The sequence below is a fragment of the Equus caballus genome, chromosome 10, assembly GCF_041296265.1.
Source record: "Equus caballus isolate H_3958 breed thoroughbred chromosome 10, TB-T2T, whole genome shotgun sequence".
In the NCBI taxonomy this organism is placed as follows: Eukaryota; Metazoa; Chordata; class Mammalia; order Perissodactyla; family Equidae; genus Equus; species Equus caballus.
Genome location: NC_091693.1, coordinates 46762625 through 46775843, shown reverse-complemented (window position 1 = coordinate 46775843; position 13219 = coordinate 46762625).

The following is a 13219-nucleotide window of genomic DNA, read 5'->3' as shown; positions in this document are numbered from 1 at the left end:
ACCAGTACCATGCTGTTTTGATTACTGTAGCTTTGTAGTATGTTTTGAAGTCAGAGATTGTGATGCCTCCAGCTTTGTTCTTCTTTCTCAGGATTGCTTTAGCAATTCGCGGTCTTTTGTTCCCCCATATGAATTTTAGGATTCTTTGTTCAATTTCTGTAAAGAATGACATTGGAATTCTGATTGGGATAGTGTTGAATCTGTAGATTGCTTTAGGTAGTGTGGACATTTTAACTATGTTTATTCTTCCGATCTACGTGCATGGAATGTCTTTCCATCTCTTTATGTCATCGTCAATTTCTTTCAAGAAGGTCTTGTAGTTTTCATTGTATAGATCTTTCACTTCCTTGGTTAAATTTATCCCAAGGTATTTTATTCTTTTTGTTGCGATCGTGAATGGGATTGAGTTCTTGAGATCTTTTTCTGTTAGTTCATTGTTAGCATATAGAAATGCTACTGATTTATGTATGTTGATTTTATACCCTGCAGCTTTGCTGTAGTTGTTGATTGTTTCTAACAGTTTTTCTATGGATTCTTTGGGGTTTTCTATATATAAGATGATGTCGTCTGCAAACAGCAAGAGTTTTACTTCTTCTTCGCCTATTTGGATTCCTTTTATTTCTTTTTCCTGCCGAATTGCTCTGGCCAACACCTCCAGTACTATGTTGAATAAGAGTGGTGAAAGTGGGCACCCTTGTCTTGTTCCTGTTCTGAGAGGGATGGGTTTCAGTTTTTGTCCGTTGAGTATGATGTTGGCTGTGACTTTGTCATATATGGCCTTTATTATGTTGAGGTACTTTCCCTCTATACCTATTTTATTGAAGGTTTTTATCATAAATGGATGTTGGATCTTGTCGAATGCTTTCTCTGCATCTATTGAGATGATTATGTGGTTTTTGTTTCCCATTTTGTTAATGTAGTGAATCACGTTGATTGACTTGCAGATGTTGAACCATCCCTGTGTCCCTGGTATAAATCCCACTTGATCATGGTGTATAATCTTTTTGATATATTGCTGTATTCGGTTTGCCAAAATTTTGTTGAGGATTTTTGCATCTATGTTCATCAGTGATATTGGCCTGTAGTTTTCCTTCTTTGTGTTGTCCTTGTCAGGTTTGGGGATCACGGTGATGTTGGCTTCATAGAATGTTTTAGGGAGTGCTCCATCTTCCTCTATTTTCTGGAATAGTTTGAGAAGGATAGGTATTAAATCTTCTTTGAATGTTTCATAGAATTCCCCAGAGAAGCCGTCTGTTCCTGGACTCTTATTTTTGGGCAGGTTTTTGATTACTGTTTCTATTTCTTTACTTGTGATTGGTCTATTCAGATTCTCTATTTCTTCCTGATTCAGTTTGGGTAGGTTATATGAGTCGAGGAATTTATCCATTTCTTCTAGGTTGTTCAATTTGTTGGCATATAGTTTTTCATAGTATTCTCTTATGATCCTTTGTATTTCTTCGGTATCTGTTGTGATTTCTCCTCTCTTGTTTCTAATTTTATTTATTTGAGACTTCTCTTTTTTTTTTAGTGAATCTGGCTAAGGGTTTGCCAATTTTGTTAATTTTTTCAAAGAATCAACTCTTTGTTTCATTGATCCTTTCTACTGTCTTTTTTGATTCAATATCATTTATTTCTGCTCTAATTTTTATTATTTCCCTCCTTCTACTAACTTTGGGCTTTGTTTGTTCTTCTTTTTCTAATTCTGTTAGGTGTCGTTTGAGGTTGTTTATGTAAGATTTTTCTTGCTTATTGAGGTGAGCCTGTATTGCAATGAATTTCTCTCTTAGGACTGCCTTTGCTGCGTCCCAAATCATTTGGTACAGTGTGTTTTCATTTTCATTTGTCTCCAGATAATGTTCGATTTCTTCTTTAATTTCTTCAATTATCCATTGTTTGTTCAGTAGCATGTTGTTTAGTCTCCACATTTTTGGCCCTTTCTCAGCTTTATTCTTGTAGTTGATTTCTAGTTTCATAGCATTATGATCAGAAAAGATGCTTGATATTATTTCAACCCTCTTGAACTTATTGATGCTTGCTTTGTTTCCCAAGATATGGTCTATCCTTGAGAATGTTCCGTGCATGCTTGAGAAGAATGTGTAACCTGCTGTTTTTGGATGAAGTGTCCTATATATATCTATTAGGTCCATCTGATCTAATTTTTCATTTAATTCTATAATTTCCTTGTTGATTTTCTGTCTGGATGATCTGTCCATTGGTGTTAATGGGGTGTTGAGGTCCCCTACTATTATTGTATTGCTGTTGATGTCTCCTTTTAGTTTTGTTAATAGTTTCTTTATGAATTTTGGCGCTCCTGTGTTAGGTGTGTATATATTTATAAGTGTTATGTCATCTTGGTGGAGTGTCCCTTTTATCATTATATACTGCCCCTCTTTGTCTTTCTTTATCTGTTTTGCTTTGAAGTCTACTTTTTCTGATATAAGTATGGCAACACCTGCTTTCTTTTGTTCATTATTAGCTTAGAGTATTATCTTCCATCCCTTCACTTTGAGTCCGTGTTTGTCTTTGGGGCTGAGGTGTGTTTCCTGGAGGCAGCATATTGTTGGATCTTGTTCTTTGATCCATCCTGCCACTCTGTGCCTTTCGATTGGAGAGTTCAATCCATTCACGTTTAGAGTGATTATTGAGACGTGGGGGCCTACTGTTGCCATTGTATCACTTGTTTTCCGGTTCTTTTGCATTTTGTCCTGATGGAGAGCTATTACTTTGTGTTATTGTCCTTCTGCTTATCTCCTTTGTTCTGGACTTTGTAACCCCTTTCCTTTTTTTGATTTTTCAGGAATGAGGTTCTTCCTGAGCATTTCTTGAAGAGGAAGTTTTGTGGTGATGAATTCCCTTAACTTTTGTTTGTCTGGGAAAGTTTTTATTTCTCCATCATATTTGAAGGATATTTTCACTGGGTAGAGTATTCTTGGCTGCAGGTTTTTGTCCTTCAGAGTTTTGAATATTTCATTACAATCTCTTCTAGCCTTTAAGGTCTCTCCTGAGAAATCTCTAATAGCCTTATGTGGTTTCCTTTGTAAGTTATTTTCTTCTGCCTGGCTGCCCCTAGTATTTTCTCTTTATCGTTGACTTTTGCTAGTTTCACTACTATATGCCTTGGGCTTGGTCTTCTTGCGTTAATAAAGTTTGGAGATCTATTGGCTTCTGTCACATGAAGTTCCATCTCTCTTCCCAAGTTTGGAAAGTTCTCAGCTATTATTTCTTTGAACAGGCCTTCTGCCCCCTTCTCCTTCTCTTCTCCCTCTGGTATACCTATAATCCTTATGTTGCATCTCCTAATTGAGTCAGATAATTCTCGGAGAGTTTCTTCATTTCTTTTTAGTCTTAGTTCTCTCTCCTCCCTGTCTGCAGCATTTCTATATTCCTATCCTCCAAATTGCTAATTCTGTCCTCCATAATATCAACCTTACTGTTCAGAGAGTCAAGATTTTTCTTAGTCTCCTCCATTGTGTTCTTCATCTCCAGTATTTCTAATTGGTTCTTCTTTGTAGTGTCAAGCTCTTTTGTGACACAGCTCCTGAACTCATTGAGTTGTCTATCTGAATTCTCTTTTAACTCGTTGAGTTTTTAATAATGGCAGTTTTGAAATCATCATCATTTAGGTTATAAATGTCATTGCCTTTGGGATTGTTTACTGGGTGCTTATCATTTTCCTTCTGTTCTGGAGATTTAATATATTTTTTCATACCCAGCTTGATGGCGTGGATTTGTGCCTCCACATAGAGATAGAGTTTAGTCGCTGCTTCCACTTCTTGTGACTGGTGTGTGTGTGGGGGCAGCTGTTTAGACTGCACCAACCAGAAACCCTGTCAGCTGTTAGTGACTGGACCTGGACCCCTCCTCGTAGTCACAGTGGTCCTGTGGGGTCCCTCATTGGTTGTGGGGGCAATCGCAAGGGGGGTCTCAGGCTGCTGATGCCTACTGTTGCAGCCCACTTAGACGCACTCACTCCTTGTGGTCTGCAGTGGTGTTGTGGGCTGGACCCTGGGGATTCCCCCTGGGCTTAGGTGTAATTGCCAGGAGCTTGAGTAGGGCTGTTGTCACCTGTTTCCACTGTCGCTCCGCTGGTGAGTGCACACTTCCACCCTTGGTGTGTGGTGATGCTATGGGGGAGTCTGCTGGAAGAGAGCCTCCTGCAGAAACTAGGCTGTCCCGGGGTTAGGGGTCGGGGGTCAGAGAGTTTTCACCTATTTCCACCTCCTCCCGGGGGGAAGTCCGTCCACCTTCCAATGTATAGTAGTACGAGACTCTTAGGCATCTTGAGATGCTATCTGGATATCCTTAGGTTGGCTCCCACCTGGCCACCTGAGAAGCTCTGCTGGTCCCAAAGGTGGATTTTTCCTCTCTGGCCGGAGTTACTGCCTATTCTGCTTTCGTCAGGACTGTCCCTTGTTGTGGGGGTTCTTTGTATCCAGTTTTCAGTTTTCAATCCAGGGTGATTCTTCCTAAAATTGTTGTAATCGGGTTGTGTTTGTGGGAGGAGGTGAGTTCAACATCTGCTCACAGCGCCATCTTGACAAGAACTCTAAAATCATTTTTAATTGATAGTAATTAAGTAAAATGTATGTTGTTATAATAGCTGTCTTGATTTATATCAAGCTTGCATTAACTTAAAATGGAAGATTTCAAAGAAAACAAAATTCAATGAGTCTCAGATTTCCATTGATTTACTTCCATTGCTGAATGTGTCTTAAAATTGCACAAATGCTCTGTGGCTTTGGGAGAGCAGGAGAGGAAAATTGAAGCTGTGCTTCTGTCAAGGGACATTATGCAGTGCATAAAATACTCGTAGCTGCCTACATTTATTCTAATATTTTGTGGAACATTATGGAGAAATTGGCTGTTACACAATTTCCCTTCAGTAGGATTTAGATGAAACTTTGCTCACCTATCTATGAAGGTAGTGCCCAGTTTTCAATCACTATTTGCACATTGATGCCGTCAATTTTTTTTTAATTTTATGAGCCCCTTTCAGAACTTCAAAGGTTATCAATATCTTAGAAAAGTTAGGGATATAAAGAAGCTCTTTGCCAGGAAGCAAGAAATATCTTGCTGCACAAATGCTTGTGATCCAGATACTTGGCAACTTGTCGCTCCTTATATTGTCCTGTCTCTCAGGTTTTTGCATACGTCTTTATTGGCATGAATGCTTCATATCTGAACCCATCCTCTTCTCACAACCTCCTAAGCAATCATATAGGTCCAAGACAAAACTCTCTCTCATACAGCAATCATCTCCAGCTGGTCTTGATTCTGTTCCTGAGCCTTTAGTGTCACTCTCCACATTGGAGTCAGAGAAGTCTTTAAAAATCTTTTAAAATGTTATAGCAGATCATTTCTAATTTAAAACTCTTCAGTGGCTTCCCATTACCCTTAGAATAAAATCCAAACTTCTCACAAACCCATAAATGATCTGGCCCCTGCCTCTCACCTGGCCTCAGCTCACCTCCCTCTCTCCTTTTTCACTATGCTCCAGCTACTCTAGCCTTCTTATGTTCCTAGAGCACAACAGTTTGATTCTAACTTCAGGAACATAGCACCAGTATTCTATTTATTCTAATTTTCACATCAGATGGGGGTTTTTTTTGCTAGGTTTTTATTTTATTTTGATTTTGTCATTCAGAGCTCAGCTGAAGTATTACCTTCCTTGACCATCTGACCATCCAGTCCAATCTAACATAGCCATCTAGTTATACTTGTTAGTCTTTTATAATTCTCTGTGTAGCACTTACCACCACTATCTGATATTTTCTTCTCTTTCTTCATTTGTTTTTCATTTGTGTGCCTCTACCCACAAGAATGTAAGGTCTGTGAGAAGAGGGATCTGGTCTATCTTGTTACTGTTGTATCCTGAGACCACAGGGCAGTGTGTCTTACACGTTGAAAGAGCTCAGTAAATATTTGTGCAATGAATGAATTGATAAATGAATGAATGAGTGTTACCTGCACATTGATATGGCCCTGGCTGTCTGACCTCATATGCCTCTCCCATCCCTTTGCATCCTCCAACTCCCTTAGCCAGAAGCATTCCATCCCTGTCTATCTAGGGCAAGCCTGTTTACCCTTCAATTCTCAACTAAAATGAACAGATGAAGTTCATTTATCCTTACTTGGTGGATTTTTTCTGGGGAAAAGCATTAAAATAAAGCTAATCTTTTGAATCATAGCCCTGAAGTCTATAAAATCAATTGTTATGAGCATTTAATGGAAGTATATCCATAAGTATCTGGCATCTGGTAGAAAGATAAAGCATAAATATTACCTCACTTCTCTCTTTCCTTCACCACTGGACCAAGGCTGGCCCCAGAGAGCCCAGCATATGGCTTAATACTGCCTTTAAATTTTTGTTGGGACAACTCACATAATTCCCTTGGAAATTTGGTGTGAAGGTAGTATAAGAATTGGAAAAACTGATTTCCACTTCCATTTCATTACCTTCTTCATGTGTGTTTGATGAGGATATTTAATTTCAGTTTTGCAGTATGTAATGAGGCAATTCCGTGAAGGTCATGAGGATAAACAAAATGCAATTTCTAGAACCATACTTCTCCCATTCCTGGCTTTAACCCACACTGCTCTCTGGATTTGAAAAGCCCTTTTCCCCCAATTTCATCTGGTAAAACATCATCCATCCTTCAGAAGAGCTTAAGTCTTTCCCTTCCATATCATCTTCAACAGCCCTACCCCCAGCAAAGGAGTGCATGTATGCATATACATGCACACACACACACATGTACACACATACATACACACACACAAAATCCATGAAAATTTTTTCCCCAGAAATTTGCTTATCTTCTTCGACACTTCTGATGTCATCTACATAACTCTTTCCCATCAGACTACAAGTTTTTGAGGACAGTGTATACTTATTGTTTTGGCAACCCCATGGCATGTGTGCATTGAACATAGTAACAAAAGAAAATGAATTGACTTTGATATCTATCTCTGTGGAAAACTGGCAATTTATAAACACAGTTTATCTTCCATGCCCTCAAAAATACGTAGAGATAATTTTATACCAAAACGATGTAAAGCCATTATCCTGAAGAAAATGAGAAAATTGGTAATAATCAAGAATTTGCTCACCACTTCATCAAGGCAACTTTAACGTATATATGAGGGACGAAGCAGCAACTTGGCTGCCCCGGGGAACTATCTTAAAGACTAGCCTCAGAAGAAATACTTACGGCCTCCTCTGTGGGGATCATCCAAAACTTGCCAGAGATGTCAACACTGCAAAAGCCCACCAAAATATCCTTCCTGGTGAGGCAATAATTCTAAGATACTGTGGGAGGACTGTCTTTAGAATCCACATTTTGGGCACTTTCAAAAGAATTCTGTTTTGAGCAATACTATCTTCTCAGCAAAAGCCTGATTTTGGTCTTGTGGAATCTGCCAATTGAAAACAATTCTAAATAGCAGCAATATGTGTTTCCGCAGAAAGGCTGGATATCCTAACATATTGAAGAGCAAGTGCCAAATTAGAGCTGGGTACTGCACTGCACCAAGGGATTGGATGAGTCCTAGAGATCTGGACAGATCATTATGTGAAAAAGGAAACAAGCAGCAGAGAACATATACTTAAAGCATGAAGCCAAATGCTGGCTGAGTCTGTCACAATGAGTGTAGATGCTGGTTTAAAAAGTGTCATTTACTTACAGAGTAAAAGCTTAAGATCAGTATTTGGATGAGGATCTAAATTTTGAAATATATGGATGACCCTTCAAAACCTAGAAATGTCCACACTTCGAAAAAGTTATTTAGGCCAAAGAAAGGTAACCTACTAGAGTATATAGAACTGATTAATATTTTCTAATTTAATTTTGTCTCCAACATCTTGAAGAAAATACTGGCTCAGTGACTTACTAGAAAGATAATCTATAGATTAACATGAACACTTATAGGGGTTAGAGGATAATGCGAAATATTTCTTACCATTTCCATCAGGATGAACTAAATTCACAACCAGCCTCTGAGGGGTGCCTGGAATTCCCTCCCCTTTGACCTTGCTCCCCCTCTGCTTTTTTACAATTCAAACTTCCTCTCAGGGTTTCTACTCCGTATTGCCCTTAATTTTTGGAGTTGAGGCCCAGGACATCTATTTCCTGGTATGAGCCTGGCTAGGGAGATATATTCCTGGCTCCATTCCAGGAAAGAATGTGGACCCTCATGTTCTTCAGAGCAGAGTACCAACAAGACAAGCCAACCTCTCTCTTGCTAATGTTTATTGCCTTTCTTAGAGAAACGCAAGTGTGTGGGTAACCAGCATATTGACAACTGTCAAGAGCAGGATTGGATTGATGGAAGGAGCAGACACATGGCCTTGGGTAAATCATACAAGGTTCACTTATTGAAAGTACAGAGAAGAAAGTCAGTGCACAGTTCTGGAAGCTAATATCTGAGGGAGTGAGCACCACATCAGACCTTAACTGCATCCCTTCTAGGCCAAAGTTATGCACAGCAAAGCTTATGTACACACGAGGCTGGAACAGTTCTGCATATAGTCCAGTCTGGATAGGTGAAAAAGACCACTCCCTGGTCTTTTTAAAAGACTCTTTTTTTCAAGCAGCACCTACACTCATTGTGACAGGTACATGCTGTCAGTCTCAGTGTTGTACAATGGGCCACATGACCACAGAGCTTCAGGCATACACATGGTCTTCACTGCTCCCTCGCAGCCTCTCCAGGCCTACACAGCCTGGTTCACATATTTCCCTGAAGTTAGAGCTGCAGACCTAGAACAAGGGTTTATTTCCCAAATGCCTATAGATGCCAAGGTCACAGTCAGTTGAGGAGCCACCAGGCAAATCCTGCAATGTGTTGTTATGCTAAAAAATCCCTTATCCAGTAAGGGTGAGGATAGGGAAGAATGAAGTAGAGGAAGAAGAGAACCCCACACTGTTGGGAGAGCATTTCAATATTTTCCTACCAGTTTCTGTAATTTTTGAGCTGTAGATAAAAGCCTAAGTATTAAAACTAGTTTTTTAAAAATGAAATAAAATGTGGTGCCATAGAAGCCCTTTAAGGGCTAACACCTGGTCCTGCCATCCTTTTGCTCTCTTTAGGTATGATGTAACAGAATTCACTTAGAAACATTAGCCCCACCTAACTGGTTACCTGCTCTTCTACAAAAACGAAAAAGGAATTCTTAATCTCTGAATGCTAATGACTTTGATAAGCAGCCTCGTGAGAGGTGCTTTGGGAATTACTGAGGCCCTTGCTTGACGTTTGGCATGGACTACTCTCTCATTATTGCTAATTATCACTGAATATCTGACAGGAGCAGGACCTATTCCTAGGTACTGCCCTCTCCTTTTCTTCATCTCCTACCTTTCTCTTACTTGATACACTTAAATACTCCAGTCCTTCTAATTTAATCTTTGTTTCTTCCTTTGCTTTCTTTTAATTTATTTGGAAAATAAAGTTAATACAGCCATAGAACCTTGGATCATCACTCTTTTATTTCTTCCATCCTGTTCTCATTATACTTCTCAAACAGCAAAAATGTTTCCCTTGAAAACAGCTTTTCATTTTAATAAAGACACTGGATGCATATGAAAAATGTCCTATTCACTTGGATCTCAAGATTATAGGATTTATTCTGTGCGACTTTGTTTTATACAATAGCTCAAGTCACTTGCTAATTTAATTTTTACATGATCAACTCAAAGCTAAGAAGAAATTATTGTATTTTAATAATCTTCCTCTCTGAACTCTTGTCTATATGCCCCAGATGTACACACACATAAATACATGTTTCCAGATTTAGAGATCCAGTACCCTCTGATCTATGCAAAATGATTTCACAAACCCTATTTTAGGAATCCCGGATCCTCTGAGTGTTGGTTTAACTGATTGGGGGTTTGTCTTAACAAAACGTGTTAGAGCATTGGCCTTTCAAGGGGCTTCAGAGCAGAAATTTGACAAATTTGGAATGCTGTTTGGCACAGTGTATGGCTATTTTTCCCATTTTTGGAAGCCATCTACTCTTTTCTTCATACAGAAGAAGCCTGCATATGTTTATGCTGTCAAGCAACCTGAGAAATTTCCACCTACGATTTACAATCTGGAAACTAGAATTTATCATAGTATAAGAATTTTGCTCTTTGTTTAAAAATAAAAATAAAACCCAGAAATTCTGCAAAAGTTTCCCACCTTTGGAACATTTTCATGGGAGAAGAAAGACCACCTACTCCACTCATCCCCATTTACTACACCTAAAACCCAAACCTTGCTGGACTGAATGAAAACAGAAACTAATATCAGTGAGAATAGGATTGAAGACAGAAATCGTTAATTCATGATGGAAGGAAAAGTAAGACCCTGAAGGATTCTAAGAAATCAGTCTTGGATTACCTATAAGATTGATACCTGAACATGAGTTAAAAACTCTTTAAGTTCTTTAAGTTATCTCTTAAAATTCTCTGATTGCAGTTCTTCTAGACTAATGTTATTAGGAAACTCTCCATCCTTTAATTAAGGCAAGATATTGCAGACAACACAAGGAGAGCAGGTATATCTGTGATTACAGGAACAAGTTGTGGACTAGGGCTTATTGTAATTATTTCCTTCACTCTGCTGAGAAACATGCAGAGAAGTGTTAGCAGGGAGTTGCTGAAGTACTTAGAACAGGCCCAGGGATTGTAAAAGACAGTGGCACAGCCATTTGTGGCAAAAGACAATTTCTCCATCTGAGGAAGGGATATGCTCTTCCTGGGGATTCCTTCAGGAGTATGGATCTTTTGTTCCATAGGCATTTATTGAACAACAGCTATGTTTGCAGACTCTCATAGGGTGCAGGTACTATTGATCCTGTGAGTAGTGCTTAGAAAAATCAAATGCCCTGGTTTAAAGTGCCGCAAAAGCATACAGCTTAGACTACTACAGTTAGAAACAAGGGGAAAGTCCACATGACCAAAAGTGATGAAAATAAAATTATTTACTGAATCAATGAGATTATTACAAGAAAAATTAGTGGTTTATATCATGCTTCAAGTACTTTTTTTAAAAAATGCTGCTCCACAAAAATGTTATTTAAGTAATTCTGTTAGATCCAAACATCTTTATGAAATAGCTGCCTACTACCACTATTCCTGATACAATGTCACAAAAAGGAGTATTGCTGCAATATGGGGAAAATCCCAAACCAGCCCTTACAGTCTAGTGGTTAAAGTTTGGGACTCTCAACATTTTGGCAGCCTGGGTTCACTTCCTGGTCATGGAACAACACCACCTGCCTGTTAGTTGCCAAGCTGTGACAATGGATCACATAGAAGAACTAGAAGGACTTACAACTAGGATATGCAACCATGCACTGGGGCTTTGGGAAGATAAAAAAAAATAGAGGAAGATTGGCAATTGATGTTAGCTCAGGGCAAATCTTTCCCTGCAAAAAAGAAAAAATCCCAGGGATTTTTATTATTATTGCAGCTCTGGCATTTACCACCTAATGTTCCTTTAAAAAAGTTCCTGGGCCACCCTGGTGGCACAGCGGTTAAGTGCACACATTCTGCGTCAGTGGCCTGGGGTTCGCCAGTTCGGATCCCAGGTGTGGACATGGCACTGCTTGGCAAGCCATGCTGTGGTAGACATCCCACATATAGAGTGGAGGAAGATGGGCATGTATGTTATCTCAGAAAAAAGAAGAGGATTGGCAGCAGTTAGCTTAGGGCTAATCTTCTTCTTCAAAAAAAATGTTTCTTTAGCAAAGCTAAAAGGAGAAATTGACAGCAACACAATAACAGTAGGGGATTTTAACACCACACTTACATAAAAGGATAGATCATCCAGACTGTAAGTCAACAAGAAAACAGTGGCCTTAAGTGAAACACTAGACCAGACGGGCTTAATAGATATATATAGAACATTCCATACAAAAGCAGTGGAATACACATTCTTCTCAAGTGGACATGGAACATTCTCAAAGATAGACCATATGTTGGCAAAGAAAAAAAGCCTCAATAAACTTAAGAAGATTGAAATCATATCAAGCATTTTTTCTGACAACAAGGGTATGAGACTAGAAATCAATGACAAGAAAGCTGGGAGTCAGAAATATGTGGAAACTAAACAACATGCTACTGAACAACCACATGATCAATGAAGAAATCAAAGGGAGAACCAAAAAATTCCTGGAGACAAATGAAAATGAAAACACAATATACCAAAACATATGGGATGCAGCAAAAGCAGTACCAAGAGGTAAATATATAGCAATACAGGCCTACCTCAAGTAATAAGAAAAATCTCCAATCTAACACTATACCTAAAAGAACTAGAAAAAGAAGAAACAAAGCCCAAAGCCAGTAGAAGGAAGGAAATAATTAAAAAATCAGTGCAGAAATAAATGAAATAGAGATTAAAAAGACGAGAGAAAGGATCAATGAAACTAAGAGCTACTTCTTTGAAGAGATAAATAAAATTGACAAACTCTTAGTTACTCATTAAAAAAAAGAGAGAAGACTCAAATAAATAAAATCAGAAATGAAGGAGGAGAAATTACAATGGACATGATAGAAATATCAAGGATTATAAGAGAACACTATTGAAAGCTATATGTCAACAATTTGGATAATCTAGAAGAAATGAATAAATTCTTAGAATCATATAACCCTCCAAAACTGAATCAAGAGGAAATGAAGAATCTGAATAGACCAATCACAAGTAAAAAGATTGAAATAGTAAACATAAGCCTTCCCAAAAACAAAAGTCCAGAGCCAGACCACTTCCCTGGTGAATTCTACCAAACATTCAAAGAAGATTTAATACCTGTCCTCCTCAAACTATTCTAAAAATTGAAGAGGCCAAGACACTTTCTAACTCATTTTATCAGGCCAAAATTACCCAAATACCAAACTCAGACAAGAACAACACAAAAAAATGAAAATTACAGGCCAAAGTCACTGATAAACATAGATGTAAAAACCCTCAACAAAATATTAGCAAATTGAATAAAACATACATTAAAAGGATCATACACCACAATCAAGTGGGATTTATTCCAGAGATGCAGGGATGGTTCAACATCTGCAAATCAATCAATGAGATACACCACATTAACAAAATCAAGAAAGCTTTAATTTCCTCATTTTTAAACTGCAACAATACTAACACCTTTCTCATGGATTTGTTGTTGATACAAAGAAATAAAATATGAAGGCACCTATGTAACAGAGTATGTCTCATCAAACTGATA